Genomic DNA, 20002 nt, shown 5'->3' with positions numbered 1-20002 from the left:
ACTGAAAATACATTGTAGGTTCAAGGACAGTTAATTCATTAACCTTTGTTTAGAGATTTGGGAGTGAAATTCTTGTGGATTCTTCTAGAACTAATTTCAGATTTCTGCTGATATTTGGTATACAATAATCCTAAGGCTAAATATAGAAAGGAAAAAATGTTTACCCTATTGCAACATGAATCTGAAAAAAAAAAAAAAAAAAAGAAAAATTTGAGTTTCTTTTTTGTAACAAGTTTAATTTCTTATAGGTTTTCAGGGTAGGAATTCAGCTTCTCTGTATGTTCTGTTAATATATAATACACAGTTCATACACCGTGGTTTGCTTTTTGCAATTTTAAGGGGCATGTTTCATTTACTAACATCACTAGTATTTTACAGGCACTTTTTTCAGCTGATAGGCAAAAATTGAAGCAGAAAAATGCTACTGCCCCATCTTTTAAAACCTTTTCTTTTCAGTAGTGTTTTGCAATGTTGACACTTGCACAATATGTATATAAATATATATATGTCAGTGCTTAACACATAATACCTCCAATGTGTTAGGTATTGCTGATTTTGTGTAAGTACAACATAAGTCTATTGTAAAAAAGTGTTTATAAAGAGAATAAATAATAGTACTTTACCTTTCATAAAATGCAAGAACAACACAAAGCAACAGTAGATGAAGATGTATGTTATTTCAACACATACTTCATTGCAACTTTATTAAATGCAGCAAAGCATTAAAAGGAAAATAGCATAAACTTTTTATCAGGAGTTTTAACAAAATCCTCAGAACACTTGAAACAGCAAATGGTAAAGTTTAAATCTAGTAAGTGAGAATCTGACTAATGAATTAACTATTGTAAAATGAAAGGCTGGAAACCTTAAACAAGACTACACTAGTCAAGAATGTAACATGCTGGGAGCAGGCCTAGACATCTTCGAGTTTAAATTATGAACCATAAATCTTTGGGTCTTCATGTCTGCATCATGTGCTGTAGAAACAGTAAGGCAGGAGCCTGTTCCCATTCTTGGTGTGTAGTTGTGGAATGGGATTACTGGCATTTCTGATAAAAAATCACAGCAGTTTATTAAGTACCTTTATTAAGTACCTGGGGGAGCACCCCACCATGGACCTTACCAGGCTTCCATGTCTGCCTTACCGTTACCACTTCTGGGTAAGCACCTTACTTGTCTGTAGAGACTGGTGGAATGTGTCAGGAAAGAGCAGAAGCCAAAGCTCTGCTTTCTGCAACTTTAAGGGGTATGTTTCAAATGCCAATATTATAAATACTTTGCTGGCACTTTTTTATTTTATTTATTTTTATTTTTTTTTGATAAGCTGTTAGACCAAGCTTTGCATGACAGAGAGCACAACTTTGTTTGCATGACAGAGAAAACAACACGAGTTGTCCTTATGTCCCAAGGAAGATGACAGTAGGGGAGGTGAGAGGGAGGTGGACATGGCTCTGTGGAGATGGTGGCGATGGGGCAAGAGGTCACTCCAGCTCATTCCAGTGTTGGTGAGGTCTGGCCACAAACTGGTGGTGGAGGCACAAGGGAGTCCCAAGTTTGGAAAAGGCAGATCTTTGGGACAAATCCCATGACATGGAGCATGGCTGCTGCTTGGCACGGCTGCAGGCCACCCCATAGTGCCTGACTCGGGAGCTAAAGGCTGCTTACCAGAGGCCTGCCAAGAAGTAAGCAGGTGTAGCCTATGTGTAACCTAAGTGCTCTGACTCTGCCCTGGGGTAGGAGTGGAGAACTAGACTTAATGGTGAGGATCCATTAAAGGATTTTAAAGCAAGTGAATGTGTGAGACCTATTTACTATCTATCAATCCTTTATACCAGGATGAGTTTCTGCATTTTGTTTTCTTGCATCTGAAAAGGAAAGCTCTGAGGGTAAAAATTTAGAATTCAGAAATATGCCAGTTTTAATAGTTGCAATAATAGTACTTTTTCTTGAAGGATCTGAAATAAGTTAATGCATTCAACTTGTCAGAACATAATTGTGGATTTCAATTATGTAATAAATGCCCCTTTTATTTAGCTCATGCAGTGTTTTTCCTTGACTTTTAAAACATAAACAGCTACACACAGCAAAAATTTGTAGGAAACGCAGTTTGGTTATGAAAACTTCAAAAACAAATGACCTATTATGGGAGCAAATTCCCTTATGCTGAGAAATAAAAACCTCAACAAAATTTTTATTTGCAGAAGAAATATCAGCTTTTTGCAAAATGTTTAACAACTTCTTAGAAAAGCTGGCTTTGATTGTATTTAATATTTTGGGTTTTATTGAAAAAGGTGGAATATTTCAATAGAAGTTTTCTGCCTCTTGCCTTTTGGTTTGTAGTAATTTTTCACTAATGAGAGACAATGTTTTCCATGCAACTTTGCTAATGAGACTTTCCTGGAATTCTTGTATGTGAAGTCATATAGTGGCTGAAGCTAAGTCCTTCAGAAACTTATAAAGTGTTACTTAAATCAATATTATCTGCAGAGCAAATGAAAATAAGTGTGTGTTTTGTTTTAAACCTGCCAATGTTGCAATATTTTATTACAGCATGTGGTAAAATTGAGATTAAGTAAAACTATTTGAATATCTGATGTCAACACTAAAACAGAAATGTGGGTTCATGAATTAAAGATACTGCTCAGAAGCCACCAAGGTTTCTGCAACACTGTAGACCAGCTTGCATTAAAATGGAAAAGAATTACATTCCTTGTTCTCTCAATCTGGACCAGCTTAATTTTCTAATACTCTTATTCTGAGTGCAAGAGGATCTTTTCCTAATTTTTAAAAAATAGTATCACCTTTTCTTTTTCTCTCACCAAAAATCATTGGGCTTAATTGCAGGATAGGCAATTGAAACAAAGAGTAGATTGGTTATTTTTATTTTCCTCTATGGCCCTGTAGTTGTAGATGCACTAAATGAGTCAAAAACTGTGAATAAACCACAGTCTTTTAATGAAGTGAGATTTAATTCATTATCTGTTTAAAGATGTCTTGTTACTCATCTGGATGGTGCTGTAATTCTTAAAAAGGAAGATTAATCAGATTGTTTCCTGTGTTGAATATGTTCTTAAATGGTTGCTATGACAATCTTCTTCCATTTTTTTTTCCTCTCTTATATCTCTTATATCTGCTTATATCTCTTTGTTTCTATAGAAGTTATTTGCCAAGGTAAGAAGTTTCTCTTCTAATTCTTCTTTTTCTTCTTTTCTATTTCAAGGGTTTTATATTTTGAAACAAAATAAAAAAATGCTGCGGACGTAGCCTCAGATTTCTGGTGAGTCGGTTCTTACTCTTCCTTTTAAGATTTGCAAATGAAATATCTAGGATTTTAATCTTTACAAAAGACACAAGTGATAATTTTTCACTAAAGAAAAACTAGATGTTCTTGTTGTAATGAATCAAATCTCTAATGACAATGAAGATTATTTCTTTAATAGCTTACCATGGATAATACCACAAATACAGAGCCCATACTAGCTATGCTAGGTAGTTTAAGCAACTATTTTACATTGCTGCCAAAAATCTCAGAAAATCTCAGAAAAATATGCAGAAAATCTCACAGAAATAAATATTTTTTAAAGTGTTTAATGAAAAGAACCAAGGATCTGGAATGAAGGCTGGCTTTACTCTTTATTAAGCCAGATTTACATGTTTGTTGTTTGAAAATATTGAGCACACTACTCTAAAAGTTGAAGTTTGTTTTCTCTGAAAGGTCCTGGTACGTTTATCAATTTGTAGTTCCATGGATGTCAGATCCCCACAACCTCTGCATAAATTTTAAGATCTTTGTCTACCATCACATGTGAAAGCAGAGAAGTTATACACCACAATTACTAGTAAGTTATTTTATTTTTGAATCATGGTAAAATGTTGAATGCATGTCATATGGACGTGACATTCATTTAATTTATTCAGTCCACAACCTCTTCAATCTGCACTTTGATTTGTTTCAGATGCTCTGGTGAGAAACACTAGGAAGAGATATGAATTACAGAATTTTATATATATATATATATATATATATTATAATATATATATATTTATATATATATATATATATTTTTTTTTTTTTCCTCCTCATCTTATATTATGCCAGCTCTGGCCTCCAGCTGTTATTCATAAATTTCTTCCTGAGATATATTTCAAAAAAAGATCTTTATTTGTTACAATATGGAGGAAACAATGATCTAGTTGCTTTTAAAGCAGCATGTGTTTAATATCTCTAGCTCAATTCTTTCTTCCAAGGAACCTTTTAATAAAAGCTCTGTTTGTGTGAGAGGAAAATTAAGATATGTTTGATAGATATTAGGGAGATGATGCAAATCAATACAAAGCCAGAAAGAAATGTTTCTGCGTCTTACTACAGCACTACTTGTTAATCTATAGTGTGATTATATTATACTCTGCATATACTGTACTATTAGTATATCTGTTGTGAATTTGGAGTGTGAGCAATGCTGCAGGTCTTTCTCAGACCTGTTTGTGAAAATTGTGTTGCAAATATTTCATTTTGTGTTCAAATTGTTCTTCACACTGAGTTTTTCAGACTGGACTTTTGATGTTAGACATTTGGTAAATCCAAAGGAAAATTTGATTTCTTCCTCTCATCTGGGACAATAGTAAGCTATTGTTTCCAGCATTTTTTGGAACACCTTTTGAATTACAAATACTTCAAGTACCAAAATATGTGTTATCCATTCTCCTACCTGCAGGGCCTTTCTGGCTGGTGCAATTTGCTCTTCTGTTAAATGGCTACTCAACAACCTTCCAAGGCTGCATGAGACCTGTGACATAGTCACTGAAAGGCACTGTAGGTAACATTAATGAACCAGTGAGCTGTACTTATTTCTGTGAGCACTGGCCATTTTGCTATGCTGGAGACCATGTCACAGATCTCTTGACAAGTCCAGACACAGGAACAGTAGATTTATTTTATTTTATTTATTGACATTGTGCTATACAGATAAGCAAAACACACTATATTTTATGAATGCAGACACTTTCTTCCAGTTTCTTGACTGTATCACACGCTGCCTTATTCTTCTCTTCTTCAAAGAACAGCTAATTTTTCTCACAGCTGTACAGAAAGGTTCAGATTTTAGAGAATTGTTTTATTTTCCTCTGCTGTAGTTAAATTACTTAGATTCTGAAAGGTGTCAATTTATTTCTCCTACTTAAGAATCCTCTGCAGTAGTTCTTTGTTTCTTGTGTGAACATTATGCCAGATTTACTGTAGACATCGTAATAAAGAGTAGGCAGCTGGAACTATGCTTTTCTAATGTCAAACAATCTCTGTCAGCATGCTTGTTCTTCCTGTATAGATTATTTTTGTTTGTGTTTGTTTTTCTGCTTATATAGTAAAACCACAAGGGATGTAACACTAGCCAACCTGCAATGTCTAAGCCCTTATGTAGTTGAATTTCTCAGTGTGCCTGTAGAAAACCAAAACATGCAAATCCCATATAGGATGGCTAACACAAATCAGGTTCATTTCCACAGTGCAGCTTTGAACAATTCTAAGTATTCCTGTCATGTTGCACTTTACATAACATTGCCATTATACGTGGAATACATTTAGACATCTCAGAGGTGAACATAATGGGTGTCGTGATGAGGAATTAGAAATTGTTGGGAATGCTTGCTGACCTTAGCAAGCTCAGAAATACAAAGAATCAATCTGTCTATCGTGCAGATCTTGGTAAAAAATAAAGAATAAAATGCATTTTTGGTACTAAAATAATGCATTTTTGTCAAAGTAGCAATCGTCTTCTCCGGGATGACCTGATATGTATTATTGTATTACTGATAACATGTATTATTTACATGTTTCTACTTAAATGAACTGTATTGCTTGCATGCTTGCTTTCTCATTTTGTTCCTAAATGGCTTTTAAAAATGTTTTTTCTTAATCAGACATTTTCCCAGTCTTCACCTCTCTCCTGGTGAGTTGGTGAGTTTATGCCTTTGCTCAGACTCAGATTTCTTGTGAGATCTGAGGACGAGTGGTATGAAGGGGAGGACGCCTGCTTTTCTAAAATTTGCTTTGCTAAATTTAGAGTTTTCATGGCCTGTGAATCACAGCTCTTTAAATAGATGGAAATTATGCTTGCAGAAGGGGTGGCAGCTCCTCCTACTGCTATGGTTGCAGGCAAATGGGAACACAGATCTGGGAGCTAACTTCCCACAGAGCCAAGTCAACAGCCAGAAGGCAATAGGAGCTTGTTCTTCCAGGGGAAAAGGAATCCTTACTCCCTTCAGGAGGCAGTGTATGTAGCTGAGTGCTGTGTTCAACAGGAGCTGAGAAAGAGAAGGAATCACTTTTTAAAGATGAGAGCCCGCTATTCAGCAGGGTGGTGTTAATTGACTTCCAAGAAAGGAAGAGGCCCTTCCAAAGCACCAATATGACTATAACTACCTCAGCATCTCCAAAATGAGTAGTGGCACCGTGATGCCAAAAACAAACAAACAAAAAATCCAAACCCTGAAAAGGTGTTGCACTCATTACTAAGCTTACACACATGATGACTTCCCAGACACATTTTGTACTCTATACCCCATTTTCCATGTTCTTTTTTTGCCTGAAAAAAATGACAAGTTAATAATAAGCTAAACAACTAAAAGATTAAGAGATTTACTTTTCTAAAGTAAATTTTATTTATTTATTTATTTATTTTTGTACACATAGAAACCTCCTCAAAGCGTTTAAGACTGTTTCAAAGATGTCAAGTTTGCATGTGCATGTTCAAGTAATTATGCACTATCCTCCTTCTCTTGCTATGGCTATGCAGGAACTTTTTCAACAGCTGAAAAGCATTTGGAAGTCACATCCAGAAACATCTGGACACCTGTGTTACCACCTGTCTCCACTCTGACTTAGGTAGAAAGTCCCTTCAAGTAGTTGTTTCCCAACAGAGCAAGATCAGGTCAGTAAGTCTCTTCACAGTGTCAAAAGCTGTGAGCACTAAAAGCTAAACTGTGAGGTGAAGACTCTTCACAGGATGGATATTTTATATTTTTATATAATGTGGTACATATAACTGAAAGGAACCTCAAATGGTAACATTGTGAATCATGCCAAGATGCTGGTTCTTCTAGCTACTGACAGGCATTTCACTGTGATGACCAGGTGGCTGAGAAGCACTATGTCTGTGTCAATGTTTCCTGTTGCTGCAGGAGTTCTGTCCAGTGACTTTCACTTCACAGGTGAGTAAAATTCATGTAGTAGTATATCCTTTTGGAATTAAGCAGGAAGGCAAACTCAGTTTTAAGCTGGCAAAGAAAAAAAATCTTTACAGCCCTGAGTGTATAGTCTTTTTTTTTTTTTTTTTTTTGGGGTGGGGGGGGGGTTGTAGGTCGGTATTCTTTGTAAATAATGGCCCAGTTGCCTCTAATAGAACCTTCCATAGCAAATTTTATGTATTTTATCAACTTTTCTATGTTGTATGTAAATTTTCATCATTTTCAGTTAAGAGAACTCATAAACACTCATAGCAATCTATAGGATTTTTTTTTTTTTCATATGCCCACTTGCAAAGGATAACATTTATTTTAATCTTGTTCGCTGACTTTCAAATCAATGCCGTGGTAGTGTCTGAAGATTACTTGCAAAGCATTATATAGTATTAGATGTGGATTGTGTATGTGCTTTTGGCAGTTACTTTTGTGGATACATATAAAAGCATCAATAGCTTTTCTTCAGCCTTTTACTGAAAACTTTTCTCTTGCTCTTTACTGTAGGTAAGAAAGGTTGACCTAAATAATTCTTTCATAGGAGATTGTAGAATGTAGGACATGAAGAGCCCATCGCAGCATTTCTTGGATATTCTGAATTGACTTGAACATGTCATTTATTCCCCAAATGGCAAAATAGTTGGAGATGCTGTCAGCCCAAATATTTAAAATGAAAAACAACTCTAATTGCATGATCAAATGTGTTGCCAAAAGTATCATAATAGAAAATATTTTTGCTCTGAGTGATGTTTTACTGTAAAATACTTTCACTTGTAATATTGCAGTGATGTGTCACCTAGATTCCACCTTAAAGCTTTCATCTTTCTCTATGTAGGTTATACAGTGAACAGCATTTCGATCAGAAGTCTCATTGTGCATATTAATCTGAGGGGGATTTTTTCACTGTTCATATGCAGGTTTTGAGACAATGATTTTAAAAGGCTGATGGGATTTTTGGTATGTCCTCTATGAATAGTTACTATAATTGCTATGAATTTGGCCAGGTGTAGCTAAATAATGTTTCAGGCAAAGAAGTAAGAGGAAAGCTTTTTACACAATAATTTCCTGGGTAAGGTTTAACAAAATGAAAACTCATCAGAAACCCTGCTGGGATTCCATCAGCAAGCATTTATTTGCAGTTGCTGGTACACCTGCTTACACAGTAATAATACACCAGTGAGTTAAGTCACTATGCCAATTCAAATTAACTTTATTTTGAATCAAACGCTAGATTTTAAAACATATGATGGGCAAAAGACTATAATGCCACTAGATGCAAGCAGGAAACTGATGGGACTGAAAAACAAAACAAAAAAAAAAAACAAAAAAAAAAACCACCACATTTATTCTGGCCTTTTCTATTGATGTTCTTCTGTATATTGATACATCCCATAAGAGTACCTAGTCTATTTACAGTGCGTATCTGAAACACATGTTTTTCCCCTCTGCTATAACTGGATTTTCTTTAGCGGGAGCCTTGCCATCTGCAGTATTACCTTCCCCCCCCCCACCCCCCTCCCCCCCAAAGATGATCCTGTATTTCAGTCTGGGGAGAAATTTCTTGAAGTGGACTTTCTTCTGTTTGCTCGTGACCAGTGGGATTCTGGCTTTCATAAAATCAGTTTGGTCCTGTATGTGCTTGGTTTTGGCGATGCAATCACTAATCTTAGAAAAGAATCTAACACTATGCAATGAGTTTCTCAGTCTCTGGACTGACTTCCAGTGTTTGAATCTTAACTTTTTTTTTTTTTTTCCATAAATAATTTTCAGACACAAATCTTACTTTGTGTGCTGGGATTATCAAGGTATCATGGGAGAATCAGGCGCTCAAATCCCACTGAAATATAAACTCCGTTATAGTCCCTTGGAAATTTCAATCCTAGGCTACTGCACTCAGTGATCAAAATGATTAAATGTGGGATTTTGAACCTAAACAGAATAGTAAGAATTCAAATGTTGAGCCATGTAACAACATTCGAACAATAGAGATCTGAATGTTATCCTGTCTTTTATATTACAAATTTATTCAAGCATTCTCTTCCCTTAAGTGTTTTTCCTTTGTTTCCAGAAACTAAGCACAGATTTACCTTGGATTCTGCTAGCACAGCTATTTTAGTCAAGAGTGTGAATGCAAAGCCATGGTGACAGAAGAGCAAGCAAGACACTTGTTCTGGCACTGAAGCCCCTGGCATCTTGTGCAAGCACATAGAGAGGGTGACAAATGTTCATGAAGCAGAAAGCTCACACATAGATCAGTAGGCCTTACAGAAACACATTACGAAGAGAGATGATTGCTGGTGTATTAGCAGGAACCCCTTCTATGGATGCACAAGTACTTTCTATGGATGCACAAGTAAAATCGTAAAATATCATAGTTTCCAGAATCACTCCTTGTTCTGGAGCCCAGTTATCCACTCTACAGGTAATAGAGTGGACTACAGGACTTATTGAAGAAAATCCTCCTGGAAAGCATTTCCAGTCACAAAGGACAAGAATTTGATGAGGAATATGTATCACGGGTATATGAAGTGAAAATCATGCTTAACCAACGTGACAACCTTATAAAATGAGGTTACCATTTTGTTGGACAAGGGGAGAGCAACTGATGTTGTTTATGTTTAGTAAGCCTTATGACACGGTCTCATGTAACATTGTCATGAACAAGCTGAAAAAGTATGGGTTAGATAAGTGGATAGTAAGTGGATTGAGAACCATATGAATGGCCAGGTTCAGAGGGCTGTGACCAGCATCAAACAGTACAGTTTGAGGAAAGTCACTAGTCTGGAAAGTAACACTGGAATGGGTTAGTCAGAGAGGTCATGGAGTCTCCATCTTTGGAGACATTCAAAACCCAGCAGGACGTGGTCCTAGACAATCCAATCTATCTGAACTTGCTTGGGCAGAAGGGTGAAATAGATGATCTTAAGATGTCCCTTCCAATGTAAAAAATTACTTGATTCAGTTGTATGCTCTCTCCATCTATGTACAAAAGTGTGTGCATTAGGACACTAACTCAAAACTGCCATTCTATCCACTCTGGAATATTTTTGCCATGAATGGTAGCACTAGTCCAGGGTTAGGCAAAGGATGGGTTCAAAGACAACATAAGCATTGGATACAGAGTGCCATCAGCTCTATTTGAATTCAGGAGATTTGCGGAGATGTTCATCTTCCATTCTCCTTTGTGATACTTCTCAAACTTGTCACTATTTATTTTTACTATTTAAAGGTAAAGCTTTCAGATGCCTAAGATGTTGGTTCCATTCTGTACTGCTCATTCAGTCCTACTAGGCAAAATGATGTTGGCCTCAATGCACATCAGATGAATGTCAGGTCCCACTTTTAAACTATATTCAAAATTTACCAACATATACATGATTTGCCTGTAGCTAAATAACTAAAAGGGCCTGAGAGTATGTACAGGCAGACTTCAGTGTGCCACAGGGTTGTCTGGAGTTGTCTGTTTCACCAAGAAACAAAGTGAACCACAGGACAAATTGTATCTTGAACCAGTTTCATTTTATGCTGCTCTAGGAGAGTTCTTGATTCTAAGAGAAAGTCAGCATCATTGCTTTGTGATGAGTATGTATGGGGAAAAAACAGCTGGAGCTGTAACTTCCCCTTATTTGGCAGAGTACTTTAACACTTTTTGCTGTACTCCAAGCTACTGAATACCAAGCAAGTGACCCACTGTACTTTCACTCACAGTCAGCAAGCAGGATCTTATATTAAGTCTGGCAAACAAAGAAGATTATTTTTAAGAAGCTGGAAATCCTGTAGCCAGGTCAAATACTTCAAATGAATCTGTATATTTGTCTTTCATCTAACTATTTCCCCAACTGCATTATTCAAGCAACAGGTATCTTTCTAGCTCAGAAGGTACACGATCATAAACATTTTGACAGTAAGAAGCAAACATAATTCAAAAATGTCTTTGACTGTACTGGTGGTCCCCAAATTAATTTTTCCAGGCTACTTTCTTACTCATGGAAGCAATGCATAGAATACGTATCCATAAGAGGTATGCTTTTGAGGGATTTTCTGATTGTGGCTCTTTCATTCCTGTTCTGTAAAGCCATTGTGTTATTTATTTCCTCATTCTTGCACGTTATTGTACATATTTTCAGTATTCGCTACTAATATTTTGTCATAACTGATAAACAGCAATTCTTTTTGAGTAATATATATATATACTCTAGGCATTATGAGAGATTAGTTTGAGAAAGTTGTAAATTAACAAACATTCATTGTATTTGAGAATGTGAGCTATAGAAATTTATCTGTAATTGTATGCTGCCTTTCAACTGATGAATACCCCTAAGGAAAAATATGGTGAGATTGGCAGATGGAGCTGAACTTCTCAGAGATTGCCCCTAGCTGTTATAAAGTTGTTAGCTTGGTAAAAAGGAATATATATATATTATATAATATATTATATATATATATATATATATATATATATATATATATATATATATATATAATTTCCATGTTTGTTCGTCAAACATCGGTGAGTGGAGCAGTTTATCTCAGTATTGTTTCCAAAGAGTATCAGTGACAGGAAAATTATCACAGCTGAAAAGGCAAAGAGAATGGGAAAAGTTTGAGTGACTTCCTCCCAAGAAAGAAACAGGGAAAACAGACAAATCTATATGGAAATCTTGGATCTCTACTGACTAGTGGAAAACATAGATGATCAGCTCACCTGATTCTGTTTTAACTATACAAACCTGTTAATAAGTAACATGGAAATTCACAGGTGTGCTTAGGTTAAGGTAGGTTACAGCTCCAGTAGCTCCGTTTACTATCAAACAACTGTGAAGTTGGCTAGAACCAAGGTTTGCAATAAACAAACGGATGGAATTTTTGTTGAGTATCTTCATCAAAATGTGATCTACCTGTGTTTTTGGTGGTGGTGGTTGGTTGGTTTTGTGTATGTATCTTTTCTTCTGGGCCATACATGGAGTACTATGTCCAGTTCTGGACTCCCCAGTACTAGAGAGACATGGAGCTACTGCAGTGAGTCTGCAGAGGACTGGAGCATCTTTTACGATGGAAGTCTGAGAGAGCTGGACCTGTTTAGCCTGGAGGAGGAAAGGCTGAGAGGGGATCTTATCAATGTATATAAATATATTTTGGGTATCAAGATGATGGGATCAGAAGATTTTAAGTGGTGCCCAGTGACAGGATGAGAAGCAATGGCTACAAGCTGAAACACAGGAAGTTCTATCTCAATATGAGGAGAAACTTATTTGTAGTGAGGGTGGTAAAACACTGGAACAAGTTGCCCAGTGAGATTGTGGACTTGCTTTCTCTGGAGATACTCAAAACCCATCTGGATATGATATTCAACCTGCTCTAGGTGGCCCTGCTTGAGCATCAGGATTGGATTAGATGATCTCCAGAGGTCTCTTTCAACCTCAATCATTCTGTGATTCTGTGAACCCCTATTGATTGTCCCAGGAATGCCAATTCATCAGTTCCAAAAAAAAAATAAAATAGTTTCATGAAGGATCAGAGCAGTAAGGTTATAAGCTGAGAGGCTTTTCTTCACAAGGAGCAGTAGAGCTGCAACCAGTATAAACTCAGATGTCTTATCACTTCAGGAAGATTGGAAGGGAATGTAATTTGATCAAAAATCAGCCTCATAATTACGTATATTAGAGGTGTTGTGTTATATTAAGCAGCCAGATATAAATTAACTTGAATCCAGAAGACTTATTTTCCTGTTACAAAGCCAGATCCTGGTAATAAGAACTCAAGACTCATAGAATGTTGAGTTGGAAGAGACCTTAAAGACCATCTTGTTCCACTCCCCCTGCCATAGGAACAGGCACTTCCCATCTGACCAGGTTGCTCAAGGCCCCATCCAACCTGGCATTGAACAATTCCAGGAATGAAGCATCCACAGCTTCTCTGGGCAACCTGTGCCAGTACCTCACCACCCTCATAGGAAATAATTTCTTTCCAGTATCTAATCTAAATCTATGCTTTATTTAGATCTAGTTAGATTAGCCATTCTCTCTTGTCTTATCATTATGCTCCCTGAAAGAGACTCTCCCCAGCTTTCCTGCAGGCTCCCTTTAGGTACTGGTAGGTACCTAAGGCCTCACCAGAGCTTTCTCTTCTGCAGACTGAGCAACCCCTATTCTCCCAGCCTGTCTTCACAGGAGAGGTGCTCCAGCCCTTTGATCATCCTTGTGGACCTTCTCTGGACTTGCTCTAAGAGGTTCATATTTCTAGATTTGAACTAAAAAGCCCTGTATATTTGAAATACCAGGTGTTTTCCTTATAGTTTCTCTGTTTAATGTTCTGTCAATAAATAAATAAATAATTAGCTAGACAGCAAATTACTTGCTGAGAATTCAAGGTGTGCATCCTAACGTGATGATAAAAATATTTTGTAAAAGATCACATAATTTTACTGTATGCATTCAGTTGATAAATTCCCTTTGCATATGTCACCCTAAAGGATTTAATAAGAATATAGTTCCTGATACATTTTACCCTTATGAAAAATGGTCTTCTCTCCTCCACAAAAGATTATTTAGCTTGCCTTAATTCAAAAACTATTGCTTAGTTTTTGTTGTTGTTGTTGTTTTCCTTCATGGAAAGAATTGTAAGTTTACATTGATGAAATTCCTTTGTACAGATGTGTAAGTGCAACAGTGAAAGTAGGAAAAAATCAACAGCGTGATAGAAAACAGCCATCGTTCAGACTTTTTCTGCTTTTCTCTGAAATGTTGCAGGTCTATTCAAAGCAGGAATATTGAAAACATATTTTTAGAGTGACTAAATTTAACAACACAATCCAGAGGAAAACAACCCCTAGGTGATCTGCTTTTTATAAAATACATAAATAGTTTTTGAGAATTACTTGTAGAAACAATATATCTTATTCTTCCTTTTCCTTTATGTAATAACATTGAGGTCCTGAGGGATGACAAGAAAAAATAGTTTCATTTACTAGGGCTTGAAATTTAGTAGTTTTAAATCTATAATTTTGTGACAGAATGGCACACCATTATTTTCTATTTGCAATTTATGTCCAAGACAACAGGAAAAAGTCTAGCAGCATTGTTGATACTATAGATCTTTCTTTTCTCATTTTTTTCTGTTCTTGTTTTTTTTTTTTTTTTTTTTTTTTTTTTTTTTTTTTGTTTTTTTTTTTGTTTTCTTTTGTTTTTCCTGGGGGAGGGGGGAGGAGGAGGGGTGCCGATTCTATAAATAATCAATACTGCAATGTTTATGTATTGAAATACGTAGTAATGTTTTCCTAGGGAAGTGACCAATTTTCCAATCTGGAATAAAAATCTCTGGACCAATATTCTGATAGTGGCTGCAGGTACACATTTCATCACTCCATACAAGCACTACAAAACAACTTTATAAATATCTTAAAAGACATCAACTTTCTGTAGGAAACCGTGTGATTTAATTTTTCAAAAATGTAAGCCTAGATTTTGTAATAATTTATATATATCAATAGCATTTCTACATACACCTACTGTACATACAAGTGCAATGTTTAGATATTTAATGTATTATTATAATTAATTTTCATTCATAAGTAGAAAACTAGTTAACCTGGTGGAAAGGGAAATGTGCTAAAAAGCTATTTATTCATTGCACTATGCTTGATGGAAGTTACATTGTCCTTACCAGGTAAGCTGTGACTACAAAAACAAGTGGCACCATGCTTGGGAACTTTGGACAGGGAGTGTGAGAAGGTGCTGTGGCTTGTAAGGACAGATGGGAACCTCCTCAGCCACCCCTGTTGATGGAGAAACTTTGGCCTGTTTCTTCCTGGCAGGGCTGCCTGTTCTGTTTGCATCCCTTGCTCCTGGACTCACATGCTCACCTCCAAGGGTTCTGCCCCTTGCTTCTGCTGCTGGTGAGTGATCTGCTGCTCAGGCTGCATTTTAACTGTTGTAGACCAGACAGTCAAAAGACAATGAAAACGGGAGTGAGATCTTTGTAAAGTGAGAATAAAAATTTTAATGATCTGTTATGCACAACTTAACTTGTAATTATTGAATCTAGTGTTTGGGAATCCTGCTGTGCTGCACAATACTCAAGCACTGAAAAATAAGCAGGCATTGCTTTAATGAATTATAATATGCAGTTCATATTGCATTACTTCTTCTTTTCCTTTTTTATGTAAAATATCTAGTTACTATTTTTTTTTTTTTTTTAGTGTTTCAGCAAGCATTCAACATTTCCCTGTAAACAGGATATTGCCTTGTTTATAGCTGTAATGCTGTTAGATTTCAGTGAAATATTAGCTATGAGTAAGGGGTGGAGGGAATGTCATTTTTTATATATATATATATATATCCCAGGAATCAGTTTTTATGGTTTTATATATAAAGAATCCAAGGGAACCTCAGCATAACCTCCACAAAGAAAACTCTTATTGTTATGTTTCATCATTGAGAAATGTTTATGTGTCCCATAAGATTTCACTCAGATGTTTAAATAATTTGTATAACCTTTTGGTCATGTAATTTATTTGATTTATCTGAAATGACTGTAGACAAGAAATTTCATCAGCTCTGCTTTGTTTGAGAGTTCTCTCATAAAGTAATGGAAAGAACATAGTTCTTAAGTTATATTAGACTTAAAATAATTGTAAGCAGCTACCACGAATGCTATATAAATTGTGGGTTTTCTCCTAATTTCATCAATACTGTACCCTTACCTTAGATGCCTGGTAAAATTTGATTAGAAAAGACAGACTAAAGATTTACCTACAAAAAATGCATGTCTTCTTTTAAAGTGGAGTAAGTTTTAAACATCATCTTCGTGGATGCACAAGGAGATCACAGGAAGATTCCTTTGGGGAGCCCCCACGACCTGGACAAACACAGATGCCTTCCTGTGGTCTTTTGAGTACAGGGACTGCTCTCTGTATCTCTACGTGGCTTTTTTACTTATAAATTTCACTGGTAAGCCTTTTCACTTTGTTAAAATTAACTGCATCAGCACTAATATCCAGCTGTGTTAAGATTTAAGTACTATCAATAGTACCTCATATGCTACCTATTATTCAAGCATGACTTTGATTAAAATGTTTTTGTACCCAGGTGTGAACAAAAACACATTTTGGAAAGTTTCATATCTCTATCCTTACACTTGAATTGTTTAGGATGCAACTTTGGCTGCTGTACCTCTTCTGTGTTGGTACATACGTGGTTAGCATTAAGCAGTGAAACTATAGAGGCTGGCAAAACCTAATCTTTCTGTCCTCAACCAGTCCCTCTGGTGAGGAAATGTATTGACTTATATAGAAGAACAGAAGATGCTGATAAAAGGATTGCTTAGCCCTAATGAAAAGGCTTAAAAGAGTTAGAAGAACATCCTGCAAAAAGCAGACCTAAGCTTCACCCCTTCTCATCAAGCTGTCAAGGACACCACATCAAGCACACCACACAGCTCAGGATTTTATTTCAAAGGAGCACAACTGGGGTAGTCCCATTTATAGTTGCTTAAGAATTTAAAAAAAAGTCCAAGAAAAATGAGGACATTGTTGAAATAAAAGAATTTTGATATGATTATTTTCAAAACCTGGTACAAAGGAGGACCAGTCTCAGTGAACTCACAGGAGCTATTTTGATATTAAACAAGTCAGAAGGAGACTGAAGGCAGAACTGTCAAATTAGTTCTCTTTATTCTCATAATGATAAAAGCTCATGACTGCTCATTATGCTAGGAAGAAAGACATTCATAGTAAATTTATTAGTGAAAAGCAAGTGCTTTAATTCATGATCTTTCCTATGCAAACATTTTTTGCTAAAATTCCTGGAGGACTCACGATGGAAAGGATTAATTCCAGTAATGACATACTAATGTACCTGGCAATAATGATTGTTCTGGACTGTTAAGAGGTTACAAAGATTAACAGGACAAATTCTTCAAACAGAGTTGAGTTATGGTAAATCAAAGTCTTTTGTCTTCTTTAAGATGAATCATTACAGAATAAATGAGAATATTAGATGGTGGTACTAAGCTTTGATGTTGCTTCTAGTTTTGCTTAATCGCATCTCATAAATATATTTTTGGGGTTGGACTAGATTAAAGGTACCTTCCAACCCAAACCATTCTATGATTTTATGATACTTTTGTCTTGGAAACCTATCAAACTGGGTATTTTTGTTCTGCTTCTTTTCCATTTCCTCCCCATCCTGATGAAAGATTGTATTTTAGCAGCGTTCCTTTGGAGGTTCCACATATAGTAGAGTTCCTATTCTATGTAGGACACAGAAACAGTTAAAACTACCCTACAGGCAGGGCACTTCTGTTCTGCAGTCATACTATAGGACAGAATAATTCCTGGGGCTAAACAGCTATTATAAATAGAGTGAATTTTGAGATCCTCTCCTTTTGACTGGCCAGGGCAAAATACTGTATAGTGTCAGAATTTAGGAAAGTAAAATAAACTAATTACTTCACCCAGGTTGTGCTTACAGCAGGACAGCAGGCTGCTCTTCCTTGATCAGCTCAGCTGTATCGTGGTGTTTGGAATGCTTGGGCAGTTCTGTTGAAACTGAAATCTGGTAGCTCAAGTATGCATTCAAACTTGATTCATCTTTGGTGCATCTGTTTTGTGGTAAGTGTTTTGATGTGTGGGAATGGGAAATGTTAACACCTTGTAAGATGATTTGATATGTGAGAAAACTACATTTCACAGCAAGATAAATAGCAACTCATCAAACTTTGCAGATACCAAAGAAGTCTCCCAGTAGCCTGGGGAATGAAGAGGGTGGGTCATTCTTGCACTCCAGTCTCCTTAAAAGTAGTGTGGTACTGGAAATTTGTCACGATGCCTATGGATTACCAAAAGTTTCAATTATGGCTAAAAAGCCTTTGAGACTGAAGCTGTTGTGGTTATCTCTTAGAAGCACCTGTCAAAGTCATTGAGGTCTATTTATCCCTTACTATGTTTTAGGAACATTTTGAATTGTCATATTCCACCTGTTCTCACAACCACAATTCTTTTTGCTACTCAAAAACCATCAGATTTGTAGCCTCAAGGCACAATCAAGGTGTCAAACAAAATTTGATTTTTACCTCTTTATATTCCTCTGAAGTGCAGGTGACTCTGACTTGGCAGCAGTATTCTATACAGAAGCAAAGTCTCAGGGCTTCCAGGTACAATAAATGATCCTCGCTGGAGAGTTTGTGCAATACATGTGGACGTAACTTTAATGAAGTAAGCCAGAAAAATTACATTTTACAATCACAATGTGGGCTTTATTTGAGAAGGAAGAGAGCTACAAAACGTATTTAATTTAACAAAGAACAGCCACATTGGAATAGAATAACATTTTCTGGATGTTATTGAATTTGATAATTAAATATATCCTTTAAAGTAGTTCAAGCTCTTGGTCAGCCATCTGTAAATTTTATTTTGAAAAGTCACTGAAGCCTCAGCCTCACTGAAGTCAATAAGCCACTCGACTAAACTAAGATTTTTCATCAGTTCAGACTTCGGATTTCTTTTGACAGTCTGCAGAAAGTACCCAGGCTATGAACCAGCCACAGTCTTTAACTTCTAGCAGTCTAGAATAAGTCAAAGCCAAGGTGCCTCCATAGTCACTGACTATAATTATTTAAATGTAACTAGATGTGCACAAAATTTTCTACATTTAAGATTTTTGACTACGTATGTTATCAAAGACAATTCTGATGAAAACAAGTGTTGTTGAATCTTTCACATTTTCTAGCTAATTAGTAGCTTTCACCAAAACTGCATTTTGAAATCTTGAAAAATCCCCTGCAGTCTACTTTCCATCACTGGCATATTTTTTTTCCACAGTTTATGATAATAATGTATATGCTTTACAGTTGATCTTACTTCTGCTAATTTCTGATGGCTAAAATGTCAGACAAAGCTTTATTATCAGCTTTTGCTCTCTTTTATATTTATTGGTACCATTTTCTGCCTCCTTTAGTTGAAATACCAAAGATATTTTGCTTCAGTTCCTTGTTCATTTCTGAGCCACTTAGAAGTTAAGCCTTTAAAGAAGAAAAATAATATTTCTTCAAATAACCTAAATGATAGTATAAATGCAGCTGAATGACACTTGTTCCTGTACCTAGCATTTTGTCTAAATATGTGTTTTTGGCTATGTGAGGCAATTGAATTTCTACTTTCCTAAGAGTTTTTCAGTATGAAGTGTCTAGATGTTAATGACAGAGCACTACAGGAATCTTCCTTCCAGAAAGCATATCTGTTGAACAGCTTTGAATCATACATTTTAATCTTCCTGGGTTCAGGTGGTCAGTAGGGTATCTATTTCTGTCCCCACGCTTCATTATGTGAACATTACAGTAGTGCTGGAAAAAGATAGACCCCCAATGAATCTTATGAAAATATTGCGGTGTTCAAATGCATTATATTATTGATATTAATAAGATGAAAAATTAGACAGTACAAAGCATGCTATGACATTTTTCAATTCAGAGAAAGAAGCTTTCCTCAGAAGATTTCTAAAGGAAAATATGACAGCAGGGAAATAGATCTGAAAAAAATTTATTATTATTATTATTATTATTATTTTTAAGTTTACAAACCAGAGAATGATGGTCAAAGAATGTAGAGTGTAGGTTAAAATGCATTGGTGAAATAGCTACACATTTTACATAAACAGAAGAAAAGTCTGCATCAGGATTGACAAATAATGTGTTTTCATATGGAGATAGTCTAGTAAAAGAAAGTCCAGCATGCTACAAAAATGCAAAGAATAGTGAAGTGTTTCTGTTTATG

The 20002-nt window shown here is 35.9% G+C and overlaps 2 long non-coding RNA genes across 2 annotated transcripts in view; one reads left to right on the top strand and one right to left on the bottom strand.

The window, feature by feature from the left end:
• The window catches only part of LOC311446193, a 133040-nt gene that overhangs the window by 50024 nt on the left and 63014 nt on the right, over positions 1–20002 (bottom strand). The window lies entirely within an intron of this gene.
• LOC311446177 lies at positions 2905–18719 on the top strand. Its single transcript, XR_014698777.1, has 6 exons — positions 2905–3171; positions 6792–7206; positions 15047–15127; positions 16022–16181; positions 17690–17842; positions 18324–18719. It is a non-coding gene; the product is annotated as an uncharacterized lncRNA (long non-coding RNA).

This window comes from Aythya ferina (genome assembly GCF_964211825.1).
Source record: "Aythya ferina genome assembly, chromosome: 1".
NCBI classification, from domain to species: domain Eukaryota; kingdom Metazoa; phylum Chordata; class Aves; order Anseriformes; family Anatidae; genus Aythya; species Aythya ferina.
The sequence above is the reverse complement of the archived record's forward strand: the minus strand, read 5'-3'. Positions and strand labels throughout refer to the sequence as shown.